The sequence below is a fragment of the Humulus lupulus genome, chromosome X (genome assembly GCF_963169125.1).
Source record: "Humulus lupulus chromosome X, drHumLupu1.1, whole genome shotgun sequence".
Classification (NCBI taxonomy): domain Eukaryota; kingdom Viridiplantae; phylum Streptophyta; class Magnoliopsida; order Rosales; family Cannabaceae; genus Humulus; species Humulus lupulus.
Genome location: NC_084802.1, coordinates 191,775,243 through 191,784,603, shown reverse-complemented (window position 1 = coordinate 191,784,603; position 9,361 = coordinate 191,775,243). Strand labels below are relative to the sequence as shown.

The 9,361-nt window shown below is 30.7% G+C and overlaps 1 non-coding gene across 1 annotated transcript; it reads left to right on the top strand.

Annotated features, from left to right (window-relative positions):
• Window positions 1-8,808: 8,808 nt before the first annotated feature.
• On the top strand, window positions 8,809-8,915 carry LOC133807891 (small nucleolar RNA R71). Its single transcript, XR_009879777.1, has one exon. It is a non-coding gene; the product is annotated as a small nucleolar RNA R71 (small nucleolar RNA).
• The last annotated feature ends 446 nt before the right edge of the window (window positions 8,916-9,361 follow it).

The following is a 9,361-nucleotide window of genomic DNA, read 5'->3' as shown; positions in this document are numbered from 1 at the left end:
GTTTGCTGGAACATTCCTAGGCACTTGTGAAGGAGGCACCGAACTTGGGGTTGCGGTTCTGACTGATCGACTGACATGCTGATGACCCCTATGAGGGCCACTAGGTTGAGCATTTTGGCGATCTCGCACTTTAGGCACAGAACTTGGGGTGGTAGTTCTAACTGACCGACTAGGTTTGGATCGGTTATTCCTGTGGGACTTATGAGACTCATTTTGCCTCTTTCCAACATTAACGTCGGTTGCAAGAGGGGATAATCGAGTCAAAACCTCCTCAATTTGCTTGTTGTCCTTAGGAAGATGGCTTCTTAACTACATATTTTCCAACTCAACTGCAGTTAAGTAGTCTGGGTTTGGATTCGGTGGCAATGACGTCGAACTCCCAGTATCGCCGTGACCCGCCAGTTGCTTTCCCAGACGTTGCTGGACTTCAAGGCCATGCTCGTTTGAAACAATGGTATGATGGACCTCCTGCCCACCAGGCTATTCTATCTTATTGTCGTGCATTGAGCGAGTGAGCACCATGATGAGATTTGATTGGGATTTTGATGAAAGCACTAATTTCCCTCTCAATGAAAGCACCAAACTGTTGACACAGTTTTTTGCCAACAATGTATTAAGAAATAATAAGGTTGGTTAGTGCTTAGTAATAAACTGTAGCGAAAGATGAAATGAATTCACAAGAACACAAATCTTTTACGTGGTTCAGTGGTTAAAATCCACATAGTCCACGAGTCTATATTATGGTTGTTTCTCTCTCTATTTTGGCAAAGTTTTAATATTACAAAATAATCTATCCCTTTTCCTATCATATTTTCTCAGTATTATAGAGAAATTACATTGACAGGTTTAGGTAACCGCGTGAGTCAATCACGGATTTACATATTTATTACATTTAATACAAACAATTCCCATTTATACTGGGATATGATTTGATCACAAAGTAAATGGTCTCCTAATATCTGGGACATTAAATATGACAAGCTGGTCATATATAATCGTGTAAAAGTACCCGAGTCTTTGGGGATCTGCGGGTATGCAATATATTTGAGTTACCACGAGCTGGATATCTCCCCGAGCTCGTACTTCGACAACTGTTTGAATATTATGAGCTCGCGCTTCACCACCTATGTATCCCTAGCTCATACGACCACTATGCAAGCTGAGCTGCCCACGTGGATAATAAATGGATATCTTGGTTATTTTTTTCTGTATATTTATTTGCCAGCTATATCCGAGCTAAGTGAATGACTCATGCTAAAATCAGGGTACAACGGTATCTTAGTTTACTTTTTGAGTTTGTTAAGTAAAAAAGTTAAATTTAAGAATCTAAAGTGTACATGATTCAAAACTAACTTCTAAGTTTCTTTTGTCATTGGTTAATAAAAAAAATATCATATTATTCACATGTGAATTTCATGAGTGACCAAAAAGTGTATTTTGATGCTGCATTTTAAGTTTATGTCGTATACTAAATAGTAGCATTTCTAAAAAGCTATAAATTGGCATACTTTTAGTGTATTTTTTTAGTGTGATTCCAAAGTAACTCCTAAGGGTGTGTTTGGTATAAGGAATTCAAAATTATATGATTAATGAGAATATTAAGGAGGAGAATATGATTGTCCGGAAACTAGTAAATTGTGCTTGGTTGTGCATAGGAATATTTGGTTGGATTCTTGTTAATTGAATTACACTATTTGGTTGAACACATGAATCTTCTACATTATTTTTAAAAAATTTAATAAAAAGAAAAATAATATAACATATCATATATATATATTAAATCAAATATTTAAATTTAATTATTTAAATTTAATTAAATATTTTAATTTAATTATTTTTAAAACTAATTGTATGTGTAACCCATTGTATTGTGATTAATGAGAATGTTTGAAATCCACTTTTTGGAAGGATATAAGATTACCCTCTCCTACAATAATCCTATTACCATTGTCTTATTATTTCAAGATTTAAAAACTGAAACACCTTATACCAAATATAGGAATCTTGAAAATTACCTTTCCCTTGTAAATATTAACTCTTACCAAAATAGTCCCTAAGTTTCTTTTCTACTTCGTTAATACAAAAAACTACCTAATTCACATGTAAATAACAAGTGTGACTAAAAAGTGTATTATAATTTTTCATTTAAAAGTAACAATGCAGTATACTAAATAGTATAATTTTCCAATAAGCTATACATGGATAACTTGTTATACTATATTGTAACTCATTAGTTTCAAAAATAGACTTGAAAATAACATAAAAATATTTTAAATAATAAGATACCATAATATCACCTAAGATGAAATCATGTTTTTAAAGATAACAGATCGGTATCTTAAAATAACAAATTTCTATAGATAGGCTTTCGAGGTAACCAAAATGTATCTAAATTAATTTTTTTTTATATAAAAGCAACTAATTGGTATCTTATCGGTATTATAAGCAACCAAAATATTACTTTTGAAAATCCAGAAAATAGAAAATCTAGGAAGACTTTTCCATTTTTTCCAAATTATGGTAGAATAAGTTTTGATATTGGTATACTGATGATGCTGATGTGGCATGCTATATATGTTAATAAATTTTCTTTTTGGTATTTTTGTAATTAATTTAGATTATACGTCTATATATATATATATGAATAAAAAATTGACAACTATATCATTTTTGTATTTTATTTACAATATTCACTTCTATTATTTTATTTACAATATTATTGTTTATTTATACCGTGTTTAAATTTCATTATATTGTTTTTTTGCTTCAAGACTTCAATAAGTTTATATAGCCAACAATTAAAAAAAAGCTTGCATTACTGCCAACCTAACCTGCCACTCTTTTATTTATTTTTTATGTTTTTAATCTTTTTAAAGTTGTTCTTTTTCTCTCTCTTCTTCCTAACATCAAAAATATTTATGGCCACACCACTGTTCGGTTGGACTCAAAAGTAATATCATCGCGACCTACTCTTCAATGTGATCATTTTGATATGTGAGAAACATATGTTTTTTCACTGTCACTGGAAAAAATGATCAGAATAAAAAGCAACATTTTTATTTCTTTTTTATATTTTGTTAACCAAAAAGTAACAAATTTTAAATTTAATATACCAAAATTTGTATTCTTATTTTATGTTTAAAAGATACCATATAATATTCTAAACAATTTTAAAACTATTTTAGAAACATTTGAAGTAGCTTTTTTAAAATAGAATCTTTATGATATTGTTTGGTAACTTGTAATGAGAACATAAGAAGATTCTTTTTGGTAACTCACCAAGTTTGTTGGTTGCTTTAAATTTGTGTCATACCAAAAAATTTAGTCATAAATCAAAAGGTAACAAATTGGTATCTTAAATGATTTTAAAATTAATTAAAATGTAGCTTTTAAAATTAACTATGCAGTATGCTAAATAATATCATTTTCTAATAAGCTATTCATGGTAACTTGAAATTATAGGAGCAACTTTTTATACAATACGGAAACTAATTAGTTTCTAAAATAGACTTGAATGTAACGTAAAAGTAGCTTAAATAATAAGACATGTAAATTACATGACTGGCTAAAAAAGTCTACTAAAAGTTACCGTGTAATATACTAAATTAATTTTTATTAATAAACTATATGATAACTTATTATACTATATGACAACTCTTTAGTTTCTGAAATAAGCTTAAAGGTTACCAAAATGTATCTTAAATAATAAGATATCATAATATAACCTAAAAATAACTAATTAGAATATTAAGATGTCTACAAATAAATTTTGGAGATAACCAAAAAGTACTGAAATAAAATGATCTAAAAATAAAGCTTTTAATAAAAAAAAAATGACAAATTGGTATCATATCAGTATCGTAAGTAACCAAAATGTAACTTTTTACAACCCAGAAAAAAATAAAAAACAAATTGGGAAGCGGGATTTCCCAATTTTTTTAAAACTTCAGTACGCTATGCTGTCGTGGCATCGGTAGTTGTGCAAATAATTTGCTTGAATGTATTTTTGTAAATATTTTAGATTTTAAGTATATAATTGTAAATTTCCCTATATAAATCCCATGTTTAGTTCGGCTCTACAAAACATATGGTCTTTACACATGTTGTCAGATACTATCTTTAAGATTTGGAGCATTATATTTGCACTTCGATAATATATATATAGGAACTTTATTAATTAAAAAATTTTATTTTAAAAATCATTTATAAAACTTTTTCTCAATATTTTTTTTTGACATTCATTAATTTATTTTTTTGTTAATTTTAATAATTTTATTTTTTATTGTTTTCAGAATTTTTTTGTAAAAATGTCAAATTTAGTAGAAAAAACCCTTATTTTAACAAGTTTTTATATATTTTTTGTTTTAATTTTTTATTTAAATATTTAAAATATATATTATATATATGTATTTTTTAGAATATATAAAGAAAAAAAATTAAAAAATATAAGCACAAGTCAAAAAATATATATAATATATATTAATTTTTAATAAAATAAGGTGTATTAATAAATTTTGGGTGCAAATATAATACCCTTAAGCTTTTCCTATTTTTTAATAAACATTTACACTAACCATTTTACTCAACCCAAGACCTATCATCTTCTACAATTTACAAGTTAATTGAAGAAGATGTTGGAAAGATTATTTTATAATCAATATACATGTGGATAGTTTGATCAATATACTTTTAAAATAATTAAACTATTCATAACCAACTTAATACGAAATTAGATATTTATTAAACTTTTCCCAACATCGTATGCCTAATAAGATCTTATATTGATTTTGTTACACTAAAATTCTGCAAACAAAAATAGAACCACATACCATAGATCTTGGGTTTTAGCAAAATATCATATAAATATAAATATATAACCGTGTGTTTCTAAATTTCCGGACCTTATAATCATCAAAATAAACTAAGGTTGTGTTTGACTAAGCTTATATTTTTGTTTATAACTAAAAGTATAAAATAAGTAGACGTTGTAGCTTATTAATAACTATTACGTAAATATATTTTTTTAATAAAAAATTCTTTTCAAAAAATTTGGACATTAATAAAAAAAAATTATGAGTAAATTAGAAATTATTTTAATTTAGAAAACAACTTCTCAAAAGTTCTTTTCGGAGAAGCTAGGGTCTCCCAACTTCTCCCAAAATGACATATAAATTAAAAAATAATTTTTTTAAGAGATTTTTCATACTTATGGGATTTTTAAGTTTGTTTTATAAAAATATGGACTTTTTTTTTTTGACTTTTTTATGGATTTTTTTATTTGGAATTTATTATTTATGGAATTTTCTTTCTCATAAATTTGAAAAAATATATAATTACGCCACTTTTTTTATTATAGTTATGTTTTCTTTAGTTTTGAAGGAAATTTTATTTTATTTTTAATTATTTTTTCAATTATTTTCTTTATTTTGTTTTTTTTCTTCATACTTTTTCAATTTTCTTTCCTATTTTTTACTGCATCATTTTTTTTCTTTTCATTTTTCCATTATTTCTATTTTTCTTCTTTTTCATTTTTATTCATTTATCTTCTTTTTTTTTTCAATTTTCCTTCCTATTTTTTTTTCTTTTCTTTCCTTTCTTTTTTTCTTTATTTTCCTTCTATTTTTTATTCATTATTGTATTTATTCTTTTCTCTTTCCATTTTTTTTTTATTTTTTCACACATATGAGCTTTTTTTCTTCTACATTTTTTCATATTTTTCCTTCTTTTTTTTTCTTCCAATTTTTTCCTTCATCTTTTTTTTTTCTTTCCATTTTTTTCATTTTCATTTTTCTTCTTCTTCTTCTTCTTCTTCTTCTTTTCATTTTTATTCATTCATCTGTTTTTTTTTTTTCCCTTCATCATTTCTTTTGTTTTGTTTCTTTTTTTCATATTTTTTTAGTGTTCTTTCCTATGTTTTTTTTCTTCATTTTTTCGTTCCTTTTTTCTTTTTCTTTTTTGTACTTATTCTTCTCTCCTTCCATTTTCTTTTTTCCACACATATATTTTAACATTACATAATTATTTTACTAATTTATTATTTAATATATTTTATTATTGCAATTTTTTTTATAGTTTTTTTCCACTATATGTAAAAAAATCAAATCAAAATTTTCAGCATTTTCTTGTTATTGTAACCCTTATAAGAATATCCAAAATTTGAAAGAAAAACAATAAATATATGAAAACGTGAATAGATCATCAGTTACCCTGATGGGAACATTCAAATCTAGAAAAAAATTATATGAAAATGTGACTCGGGCACCTGGGCCTTCACCTATGCTAGTAGGGCTCAAGACCTGGTTGTCTTTGAGGTTCCGACGTGCCTTCTTTGATTTTGGAGCTGGGATATTGTCAACCTTACCTTTTCCACGGTCCTATGGCGTAGGTAGGGTTCCATCTCTAGCTAGGTGTCCGGGAGGCATGCTAGCTAGCAGATCTCACGCTAACCCAGCCAAGTGCTCGGGAGGCACACCAGCTGGAGTGACAGGTGGCATTCTAGCTGGGGGCACAGGAGGCACACCAGTTGACTGCCCGGATGGTACTTCGTCATGGGTGTCCACTCGCAGCCCTTGAGCCGCCAGAGTAGCCCTCATGGCGTTAACCATCTCCTGTAGGGCAGCGATATTACCCTCTTGGGTGTCAATCTTCTATTGTTAAGTGACCACTTGGTCACGGAGTGCCACCACTTCTGGTGTCCCCTCCACATCCATGGGATGAGGATATTCCTCCCCATAGTATTCATTGTCGACCCTGTCGTCCATGTCGCTGTATTCAACATTTTTGTCGAAGTCCTTCACCACGTCAGGGTGGTCTTGCAGCGGCACGTGACTGGTTTCTCCTCCCTTAGCTGCGATGTAAGGGGCAGTATCGTCTAGAGCATTCCTTTGAGTGGTCACCATGAATATTTTCCAAGCTTCCTTCAAGCTCTCAATGAAAGCACCAATATTTTGACTGCCATTTCGCTACCAAGTTAATCTGAAAGATTAAAGGATAAACAAGGAAAGACAAAAGGATTCACGTGGTTCAGGTTATAAAAGAATCCACGAGTCTCTATTATTTAGTGAGCTTGAAGCTTGTGTGGCAAGCTTCAATGGTGATTCTCAAGCAGTGTATATATTGCACTGAGTACAGAGGAGTCGGATAAGCATGCAACGGAGTTGACGAATGCTGAGATGGAGAAAATGAAGGTTGTTGAAGAGAAAGATGTGTTACAAAAGAAATTGAGTTATGTAGAATAGTTAGTGAAGATTGCGAGGGGGAAATCGGAGAGGCTTTGAGTGGTCGCTGAAGGGGATGCGATAAAACAAACTATGTCGGAGGTACAGGAGAAATTGAAAGGGGCAGAAGGGCAAGTGGATGACCTTCTACAAAAGATCGAACATGTTCACGTGGAGAAAATGTGGGAACGTATTCTTTACCGAGAGATTGCAGAAAAAGTACATATCTGGATTGGCGAAGTCGAATTGGCCACATATTTGGACATGATTCTTACTGATGAGAGGCAGACAATTGCCCAAAAATGGGATATGTTGTTCAAATACTGTCAATCCTTCAACATCTTACTGGGCGAATACGACATTGATCGTTGCCTGCGTGATTTGGGTGATATCTCATTCTCTTACCCTCCAGAACATTTAGAAGTGTTGTGGAAGAAAGATGATAGGCTGCGATTTCTGTACTGCGCTGATGGGTCTCTGGCGAAGGAGTTCATGCCACATGTCGAAGAAGTGGATCCATCAGACCCGAAAGGAAAGCTCGTGGCACAAACTGCGGTGAGTGTGGCGGAAGGGGATATAGTTGTTGATGTAGAAGGTGCCACAAATCATCCGGCAAGGACTATAGTGACAAGTGCTGGAGACGCAAGCTCATCGTCTGCAACTAGTGAAAGCATAGAAGGTGGACAGAGATAATCATGAAATCTGGATTTTTTTTTTTTTTTTTTTTTGTGCTACTTAATGTTTTGATTTTAGTTTTGGTTTATGTAAATACAAACAATATTTCCATTATATGAATTGGGGAGATGTTTTAAATTTTGATGTTGAGATGAAATGTTATGTTAGGGGAAGGTTGATCTGGAAAATATGTTTCTTGTCTACTTTTCAATATTGGTCTATGATGAGCATTATCAAGGACCATTCAGGCCATATGCGCAGTGTAACGCCCTACTAATCCAGAGTCATTATACTGTGTGTTTAAAGTAGTGCTTAACTCGTTAAGCGAGTAATTTAGACTCAAAAGTGTAATTAAAGTTGATCAAAGGTTTAGGTATTAAAATTTTTGGTCAAAGATATAAACTTTTCATTTAAAATTCAAATATTTACAAGGGATCCCGAAAAAGGATAATTAAAACTTAATTACAAAATAATTTTACAAAATAGTCGACCTAAGCAACAAAACTGAACTTATACCCTAAGACCCTCAAAATAACTTAACTGAGGCGGCCAAGCAAGCCGAACATGTAAGTGTCGCTCCCAAGCCCTCCAAGTCATGGCTGGTCAACATTTCCCTTGTCCTTACCTGCACCATAGAGCACCCGTGAGCCAAGTCCCAACAAGAAAACCCATTATGGCATAATAAAATAACCAATCAAACATAAACGGTAAACATCATGCTTATAGATAATAGATGAAGCATCTCAGTACACAAGCAATTTGCTTATGCGAAGCGAAATGCCTCTCCCAGCACTAAGTATACAACTAGATGCTGAGTGAGTATGTACAAAATTTTCCGGTATGCATAGATTGAATCATTTGACGATTAGAGGGAGTTAAACCATCATAAAAATATTTTACAAGTCTCCATTTTTCAAAACCATGATGAGGACATTTTAATAATAAATCTTTAAATCTTTCCCAACATTGATAAAACTCTTCATTATCTTTTTTAAAAAACTCGAAGATTTCTCTCCTTAGACTATCAGTTTTAAACATAGGAAAGAATTTAAGCAAGAATGTATTATAAAGTTGATCCCATATAGTTATAAACCCCGTGGGAAGGGAATTTAACCAAGCTTTTGATTTGTCTTTTAATGAAAAAGGGAACAATCTTAGTTTGACCGACTCATCAGAAAAGTTTTGAAATTTAAATGTTGAGAAAATTTCTAAGAAATCTTTGACATGCATGTAAGGATCCTCTCTATCTAACCCATAAAAATATGGCAACAATTGAATGATTGATGGTTTAAGCTCAAAATGGGTAGTAGAAGTGGTAGGAAAAACAATACATGAAGGAACATTAGATGAAATTGGTGCAAAATATTCAAGCAAAGTTTTTTCAAGCACAACATTTTCATCAACATGATTTCTATTAGTATTAGCAATTGGTTCCATGATGCTCAAATTTTTACTAACACTTTCAATTA